This window comes from Tachysurus vachellii, chromosome 7, assembly GCF_030014155.1.
Source record: "Tachysurus vachellii isolate PV-2020 chromosome 7, HZAU_Pvac_v1, whole genome shotgun sequence".
Taxonomy (NCBI): Eukaryota; Metazoa; Chordata; class Actinopteri; order Siluriformes; family Bagridae; genus Tachysurus; species Tachysurus vachellii.
Window position 1 is genome coordinate 5,710,124 of NC_083466.1, and position 9,024 is coordinate 5,719,147.

The 9,024-nt window shown below is 37.6% G+C and overlaps 2 non-coding genes across 2 annotated transcripts; both read left to right on the plus strand.

Annotated features, from left to right (window-relative positions):
• The first annotated feature begins 1,486 nt into the window (after positions 1-1,486).
• trnar-ccu (transfer RNA arginine (anticodon CCU)) lies at positions 1,487-1,559 on the plus strand. Its single transcript has one exon. It is a non-coding gene; the product is annotated as a tRNA-Arg (tRNA).
• A 7,384-nt stretch (positions 1,560-8,943) lies between these two features.
• Positions 8,944-9,024, plus strand: trnas-uga (transfer RNA serine (anticodon UGA)). The gene has a single exon. It is a non-coding gene; the product is annotated as a tRNA-Ser (tRNA).

Here is a 9,024-nt window from a genome sequence, read left to right on the forward strand (position 1 = left end):
GTGTTTTGAAGACATTTACCTCAGAAGACGTGTTGATTCATTGCGACTCTTCTTGAGGAGAAATATGCCGCGAAGCTCTCCCGCGGAGTGAGGAAAAGGTGGACAGTTTAAGTGTCCAGTGGAGTTATGAGATTTGCGCTCAAGCCATTTTCAAGACTTTAGTTTGGTTAATAACTTGTAAAAATAACAGACCCACGTGGGGACTGACCAATAGCATCGACATGTGTAAAAATATGAAATTGACCAAATTTGGACATACGAGGTTTCCGCCCGACAGCGACGATATGAATTTAAAAAGGAGTTTCTACCAGAACAGTTTTTTATTGATGCAATGGAAGAGGCAAAAGAGGAATATGATCAGAAAGAACTGAGGGACGAATATAAAATAATCAAAGATGCAATACCAAAAGAGTGGATAAGGAAAATAGACAACATGGAAGCAGAAAAAGAACAGATGAACATTTATCCGGAACAAGAAGAAAAATTGTATGGTTTTAAAAGCTGTACAGTTAAAATGTTTCATGAGATTTTTAGGGAAGAAGTTTTTAAGGAACCAAATACAAATGAGTACTGGTGTAAACTTTTGAAGGATTAAAAAAATACATATGGAAGAATATGAAAGGGAAGTGTGTGAAAGTGAAACTTTATATTTTATAAGACCTAAAGCAGTATTTACAGACGTAATCTTAACCAAGATAGAAATTGAACAAAGTCCAATGTGTAAAGTGTGTCAGGAAAGGGAGGAAGGGTTTTTACATCTGTTTTTACATTGTAAAGAATTGGAATTGTTTTTTAAACAATGTAAAGTTTTAAGTAAAGTGATGTGTAATGTGAAAGTAATTACATTACAAAGTAAATTACAAAGTAATGTGAGTGGGGACTGGAATGAAAATGATTTGGAATGGAATAGAATGGTAATGTTAGGTCGAGACAAAAAGTAGTAAAAACAAAAAGTTTGTAAATTTGAGTATGATGTTAATGAAAAGTCTAATATGTGAGAGAAGAATCATAGCCAAAAGAAAAGGAATTGTTTTAGATTTGTGGAGACTTTTTAAAAAGAAAACAGAATGATATATGAAATATATGAAAAAATTTATTAAAAGTCTAATTTATTTAGATACTTTGTTGTTTCCTAGGCATCCCATGTCCAGCAAAGAAAATGGGTTTTGTCCAATAACTAACAGTTTAGCTCTTAGATGCTTCCAGCAGAAACCCAAAATGCCAGAAAATCAAAACAGCAGTGACTTAATACAGCTATGCGCCAGTGGTCGCCTAAGCCAGGGATTGTAGGTTTGAGTCCCTTTTAAAAGATGTGGCGCAGCGGAAGCGGGCTGGGCCCATAACCCAGAGGTTGATGGATCGAAACCATCCTCTGCTAAGAAAGTCCTACTTTCTAATAAAAATGAAATGGCTTAATATTTGTTGCAGTTTAGCTCTTAGATGCCTCTCGCAGAAACCCAAAATGGCAGATATTTAGAACAGCAGTGCCCCAGTGGCCTAATGGATAAGGCACTGGCTTCCTAAGCCAGGGATTGTGGGTTGGAGTCCCATCTGGGGTGTGCTTAAGCAACGTGATGCAGGAAAAGCACGCTTGTAACAAAACCAATCAATAAATCACAACCCTCCTCTCCTAGGAACAGTCCACATTTTAACTAAGAAGAAAATGGCTGCTATCAACCCTAATCGTTGCAGGTCATCGCCATGATCCTGGTTGTCTACTGGATGAAGCTTTGGCCTCTTGCATCAAAGACAATGGGTTTTGTTCAAAGACATTTCAGTTTAGCTCTTAGATGCCTCCAGCAGAAACCCAAAATAGCAGAAACATAAAACAGCAGTGACCTAATGGCTAAGGCACTGGCCACGTATTGTAGGTTTGAGTCCTATTTAGCAGGTGTGCTGAAGCAGAGTGGCGCAGCGGAAGCGTGCTGGGCCCATAACCCAGAGGTCGATGGATCGAAACCATCCTCTGCTAAGAGCAGCCTGCTTTTTAATAAAAATGAAATGGCTTAATATTTGTTGTAGTTTAGCTCTTAGATGCCTCCAGCAAAAACCCAAAACACCAGAAAATCAAAACAGCAATGACTTAATACAGCCATGCTCCAGTGGCCTCCTAAGCCAGGGATTGTAGGTTTCAGTCCCTTTTGAAAGGGGTGCTGAAGCAGAGTGGTGCAGCGGAAGTGTGCTGGGCCCATAACCCAGAGGTCAATGGATCGAAACCATCCTCTGCTAAGAGCTGCCTACTTTCTAATAAAAATGAAATGGCCTAATGTTGCAGTTTAGCTCTTAGAGGCTTAAAGTTCTGAATTGTTGCTGTCATCCCTAATTGTTGCCGGTCAACGCCACGATCCTGGTGTCCTACTGGATTATTCAAGTTTTTCAATTCAATTCAAGTTTATTTGTATAGTGCTTTTTACAATAGACATTGTCTCAAAGCAGCTTTACAGAACAAACATAGAACAGAAGGTAAGCATAAGGAATAATATAAAGAATTATTATAATAAAAAATTCAAGATTATTATGAGATATATATATAGTTCACAATGTGTATGTATTTATCCCCAATGAGCAAGTCTGAGGTGACTCAGGCAGCAGTGGCAAGGAAAAACTCCCTTAAATTGGTAAAGGAAGAAACCTTGAGAGGAACCAGACTCAAAGGGGAACCCATCCTCATATGGGTGACACTGAAGGGTGTGATTATAAATATACAATCAAACAAATGTTGTATTGGTTTAAGGATCACATGGAGTTCAGATCTCCTCTTTAGTATCACAGAGTCCAACTGGAACAGAAGTCCTGAGTTTTGTGATCTCAGAGAGCGCGAAGGACTGTAACGTGTTAGAAGTCTAGTTAGATACATGGGAGCTAAACCATTAAAAGCCTTGTATGTAAGTAGCAGCAGTTTGTAATCAATTGTAAACTTAACAGGTAGCCAGTGTAGAGATGATAAAATTGGGGTTATATGGTCATACTTTCTCGTCCTAGTGAGAACTCTGGCAGCTGCATTTTGGACTAACTGTAGCCTATTTATTAAAGATGCAGGACAACCACCTAGTAACGTATTACAATAGTCCAGTCTAGAGGTCATGAAAGCATGAACTAGCTTCTCAGCATCAGATACAGACAGGATGTTTCTCAGCTTGGCAATATTTCTAAGGTGGAAGAAGGCTGTTTTTGTAGTATTGGCGATATGATTTTCAAAAGACAAGTTGCTGTCTAATATAACACCCAGGTCTTTCACTGTTGAGCTACTAGTAACAGTACATCCCTCTAAATAGAAGTTAAATTGTGAGAGTTTCTATGTACTGGTTTTTGGACCTATAAGTAGTATTTCTGTCTTATCAGAGTTTAACAACATAAAATTGCTGCTCATCCAGTCTTTTATCTCTCTAAGGCATTGAGTTAACTTGGACACTTTACAGTAGCTATTTCATCTGGTTCTGATGAGATATATAACTGTGTCATCAGCATAGCAATGGAAACTAATCCCATGTCTTCTAATAATGTTCCCTAATGGAAGCATTTATATCGAGAAAAGCGGAGGTCCTAGAATTGATCCCTGAGGGACCCCATAATTAACTGGCAATAAACTGGAGGATTTACCATTTAATTCTACAAAATGGTATCGATCAGATAGGTAGGATCTTAACCAACTTAAAGCCTGTCCATGATTACCTGTGTAATTTTGTAAGCGATCTAGGAGAATGGTGTGATCTTTAGTGTCGAATGCAGCACTAAGGTCAAGTAGAACTAATAATGACATACAGTCTTTGTTTGAAGCTAAGAACAAGATTTTTGTGACTTTCACAAGTGCAGTTTCTGTGCTATGATGGGACCTGAAACCTGATTGAAACTCTTCAAAGATATTGTTCTCCTGTAAGAAGGAGCTGAGTTGAACAGACACAACCTTTTCAAGTATTTTAGACATAAACGGAAGGTGTGAAATAGGTCTGTAATTTGATAGTTCATTTGGATCTAAATTAAGTTTTTTTGATGGGTGGCATAATAACTGCCATCTTGAAGGATTTAGGGACGTAACCTAAAGATAACGAGGAGTTAATAATATAAAGAAGAGGCTCACCAGCTTTATGTAACACTTCTTTCAGTAATTTAGTTGGAATGGGGTGTAGTGAACAAGTTGTTGATTTGGCTGTAGTAATAAGTTTATCTAACTCTTCCTGTCCTGTACTTGTAAAGCACTGTAGTTGTGTGTCTAGAGCTTTAGGTGAGACTGGGTCACTAGTTGCTCTCATATGTTGAGCATCACCTATTTTATTCCTGATATTTTCGATCAGGAATAGTGTGTTCAGATTTCTGTTTTTTTTGTTTTTTTTTTTTTTTTGTTAATCTAGCCACTGTGCTAAATAAAAACCTGGGATTGTTCTGGTTATTTTCTATGAGTTTGCTCAGGTGCTCAGTACGGTGGCCGGGAAGTGCAAAACAAATTAACAAAACCGAAAACACATTAACAAAACCCAAACCAAATTAACAAAACGGAAAACACATTAACAAAACCCAAACCAAATTAACAAAACCCAAACCAAATTAACAAAACCCAAACCAAATTAACAAAACCGAAAACACAACGACAAGTCAGACAATCCAGAAACGGTAGTGTATCGTTTTTTGAATGGAAACTTACCGATCATTGGACAAGACACTTGTCACTCAAGATATACAGGTATGGAATCTTATGTGTAATGTGTAAAGTTCTCCGTTTAAATAAAGTTCTCCGTTCAAGAAAATAACAGAATTAATCCACAGTAATCCATTCCATCCATCCATTCCAACTTTTCCCTGTGGCAGACTGTTGAACTTCATGTATACTTTGAGTGACAGGTGTCTTGTCCAATCACAAACTATACCAACCCGAAAGCGGTAAGTATAGTTTGTGAATGGAAACTTACCGATCATTGGACAAGACGACTGTCATTAAAGATATACAGGTGAATGAAAGGTGTCTCGTCCGATGATGGTAAGTTTCCATTCACAAATTATACCAACCGCTTCCGGGTTGTCTGACTTGTTAATCTGTTTTCGGTTTTGTTAATTTGGTTTGGGTTTTGTTAATTTGGTTTGGGTTTTGTTAATGTGTTTTCCGTTTTGTTAATTTGGTTTGGGATTTGTTAATTTGGTTTGGGATTTGTTAATGTGTTTTCCGTTTTGTTAATTTGGTTTGGGTTTTGTTAATTTGTTTTGCACTTCCCGGCCACCGTAGCTCAGCCCTGGCAGCTTTTAGAGCCTGTCTATAGCTGGACATACTTTCCTTATACACAATTCTAAAAACCTCTAATTTAGTTTTTCTCTACTTTCGCTTGAGGTTACGGGTCTCTCTCGAGGGTGTGACTATTATACCACGGTGCAAGCGTTTTATCTCTAACCTTCTTTAATCAGATTGGGGCAACAGTGTCTAATGTGCGAGTAAATATAGCGCCTATGCTGTTAGTCATTACATCTAGATCGTTTGTGTTTAAGGGTACAGTAAGAAGTCCAGACAGGTCAGGCAGGTTATTAGTGAATCTGTCTTTAGTGGTCGGAATAATAGTTCCAAGTCGATAACGTCGTGAGATACAGTTAGTCTGTTCTACAGGTAGTGTGTACATTATGAGGTAATGGTCTGTGATGTCATCACTTTTGAGGTATGATATCTATATCAGGGACATCTATTCTGTGTGATATTATTAAATCTAGTGTATGATTAAGACAATTAGTTGCTCTAGTAATGTTTTGTTTAAGCCCAAATTAATTTAGTAAGTCTATAAATGTGAGTCCTAAAGCATCATTTGTGTCATCAACATGAATGTTAAAATCTCCTACAATTAACGCTTTATCGAAGTTAACCAGTAGTTCTGAAAGATAATCTACGAATTCTCTAAGAAAATCGGTGTAGGGCCCTGGGGGTCTGTACACAGTCGAAAGAGCAAGAGACATCAGGGATTTTTTCGTGTGCATGTGCGATAGTGTAACAATAAGAACAAGCACTTCAAAAGAATTAAGTCTATACTTTGTTCTCTGGGTAACAGTAAGGAAATCACTAAAGATAATGGCAACACCACCTCCACGACCAGTCGGCCAAGGCTCGTGCTTATAGATATATCCTGATGGTGTAGACCAGGGGTCGGCAACATTAAACACTCAAAGAGACATTTGGACCCGTTTCCCACAGAAAAAAAAACACAGGCAGCCACAAAACCCTTTTTACATCTAAAATGAAGATAACACTGCATATATCGTTTTTTACCTTTATGGAAAGTATAGAAAAAACTGTACTGTGTTGCATTTATTAAATCAATGAACTGCTATCGAGTAAACGAAATTTTATTTCTGCAAGCAAACAAAAATATTTTGAACAGTTTGAACTAACCTTAACAAAAAAGACGCTGGGTTGAAGGTTACTTTCAAATAAAATGTTTGAATAAAATCAATCTTTTTTTGATTGGCTGATTAGACGCGCTTGATTCCTGCCCAGTTCTATAGAGACAGCGGTGCGGACTGATACATTTTGTTAGCTGCGGCATATTAAATATATGATAAATAGTCAAAAAGTTTTTCTGTGTGAGAAATACAATGTGTGGTGGAGAGCGTGACAAAAGACCCAAATGCGTGACTGTCACTCTCAATGCGTGACACTTGACAGCCCTGTATGACGTCAAAATTTTAACTTGCCGGCTGCAGCAAACCAAAAATGCGTCTGCTTCCGTGTGTCGGATTTCGAAAGTAGGCAGTTATGACGCATGTTTTGAGCGACAAAAAAATTAAACACGGTTTATTTTAATGTTACAAGAGCATTATAATCTTAGAATTTAGAATTACATTTTTTTTAAAAACCAACTAAAATAAAATAAATTTAAAGTAAATATTTATTTTCCAAATCTACAGGGAGCTGCAGCAGAGGGATGAAAGTGCCACTTGCGGCTCCGGAGCAGCGGGTTGCCGACCCCTGGTGTAGACTCATTTAGACCGATGTAGTCATTTGGTTTAATCCAAGTTTCGGTAAGGCAGAGTGCAGTAAGTCTATTTTCTGAGATGATTTCATTTACAATAAGTGCTTTGGGTGCAAGTGATCTAATGTTCAGAAGCCCAAACTTTAGGAACTGTTTTTGTTTGTTTCTTTGGCATTTTTCTGGTCTAATTACAGTAAGATTATTTCGAGAACTTCTCACGCATTTACTTTTTGATCTCACTACTCAAGGAACAGACACAGTTTCTATAGGATGAGCTATGTGTGCATTTGTGTCAATGTGTTGAGGTGAAGTATGGCTATTGAAATTTGTTGAAAGGCTGTGTCAGGTGTAATGGCTGATAAAAATTCAACTTTGCATCAGAGAAATACTTTATATTTTAAAGTAGATTAAAGTACCACCACACCATCAAGAATTACGCCAACATCAGAACGGTCACCGCTGAAAGTCCCGCTGGCAAAATAGATCCCCACTGTTGTGCCCTCTATGGCCTTAAGATGTGATTATTCACGTCTTAATGAAGCCATTCATTAGTCCAACAGTTGCATACACCATACAGCACAAATCAGGCCATTATTAAAAAGCTGGCCATTGTTCTCTTGTACAGTAGTTATCATGGGAGCAGTGTTGTGCTAGTTACTAAGAAATAGTAAGTAGTAACAGTTACTTCATTCGAAAAGTAACTCAATTACTTTGTTGATTACTTACACCAAAAAGTAATGCATTACTGTTAAAAGTAACTTTACTTTTTTAAAGAACATTAAAGAATGTTCCCATTAGTTCCCTTTTATGCGTTATGGTCTATACAAATACAAAACTGACTTAAACACAAAGTAATTTTTAAACACTATTTTATTTATGTCAGACCAGCACAAACTGAATATATCACAAGGAATTCTGAAACCTTTTCATCATCAGAGAGCGATTTCGGCTGATACATTTGGAAGGCTTTTACAAAGTTAGAAAAGTTATCAGTAACCGTAGCTGTAACTTTTGTTGACAGTCCATGTAATACATGAATGTGATCGATCTCAGCAGCAACTACCTTTGATCCTTTTACAGGCCAACACAGATTTCAGACTTTGAAGAGGAGCGGTGTTTATCCAGTGGGCTGTCATGCCTAGGAAGCTTTTGTTGTGTACAGACCAAATGTCTGCAGTGGTCACGATGTAGTCTAGCCCCTCAAATGTTGTCTTCAGCTCACTATCCATTTTTGAATATTCTGGAGGTGCTTCGACAGATTGGAGTTGCTGTTTATCACAGTAGATAGGACCTTTGAACCATAAAGACACAGCTTTCATTTGACTAAAAGGTTTTTGTCTTTATGCTCAACCAGGGGCGGTTCTAGAAATTCATCTTTAGGGGGCTTAGACCTCAGTGAGAATTTAAAACAAGAGGAGTTTTATATTATATATTATATGACTACATAGTAAGCCAAAAGTTATGGTATTATTTAAAATGGCAAAAGTGGACACCAAAATTTTATGCATGATGTAATGATGCCAGTCTTGATTCAAATCAGTTCATGTATGTGTGCATTCTCTACAAACAGTGTGTCCAATGAATGCAGTCATTAATAAAAAAATTTCACAAGACAAAGAACAAATCAATAAATGTTATTTTTATTTAGTGTTGAATGGATTGTCTGCATTAATATTTTGTTTGTGCTATAAACTCTGGTAATGAGACTAATGAAATTTCACTGCTTTTGGTTGCCGTATTTGCAGCTTTCAGCCGATTAATTAAAGCTCAATCCTAGCAAAACTAAACTGCTGTTCATCCCAGGTGATTCATCCCCAGGTCATGACCTTGCTATATCCCTGCACAACGATCTGTTTATCCACAGACTGTTTATGACTCAATGTCAATTGTGATGACATACAGTCACGTCAATCAGCTGCATGAAGCTATATTCAGCACCACAATTATTCTAGTGTAGCAGCAGATACTGTAAGGAAAATCACACTTAAAGCAATCACAAGCAGCTGTGATGGCCGAGTGGTTAAGGCGTTGGATTTGAAATCCAATGGGATTTCCCACGCAGGTTCGAGCCCTGCTCACAGCG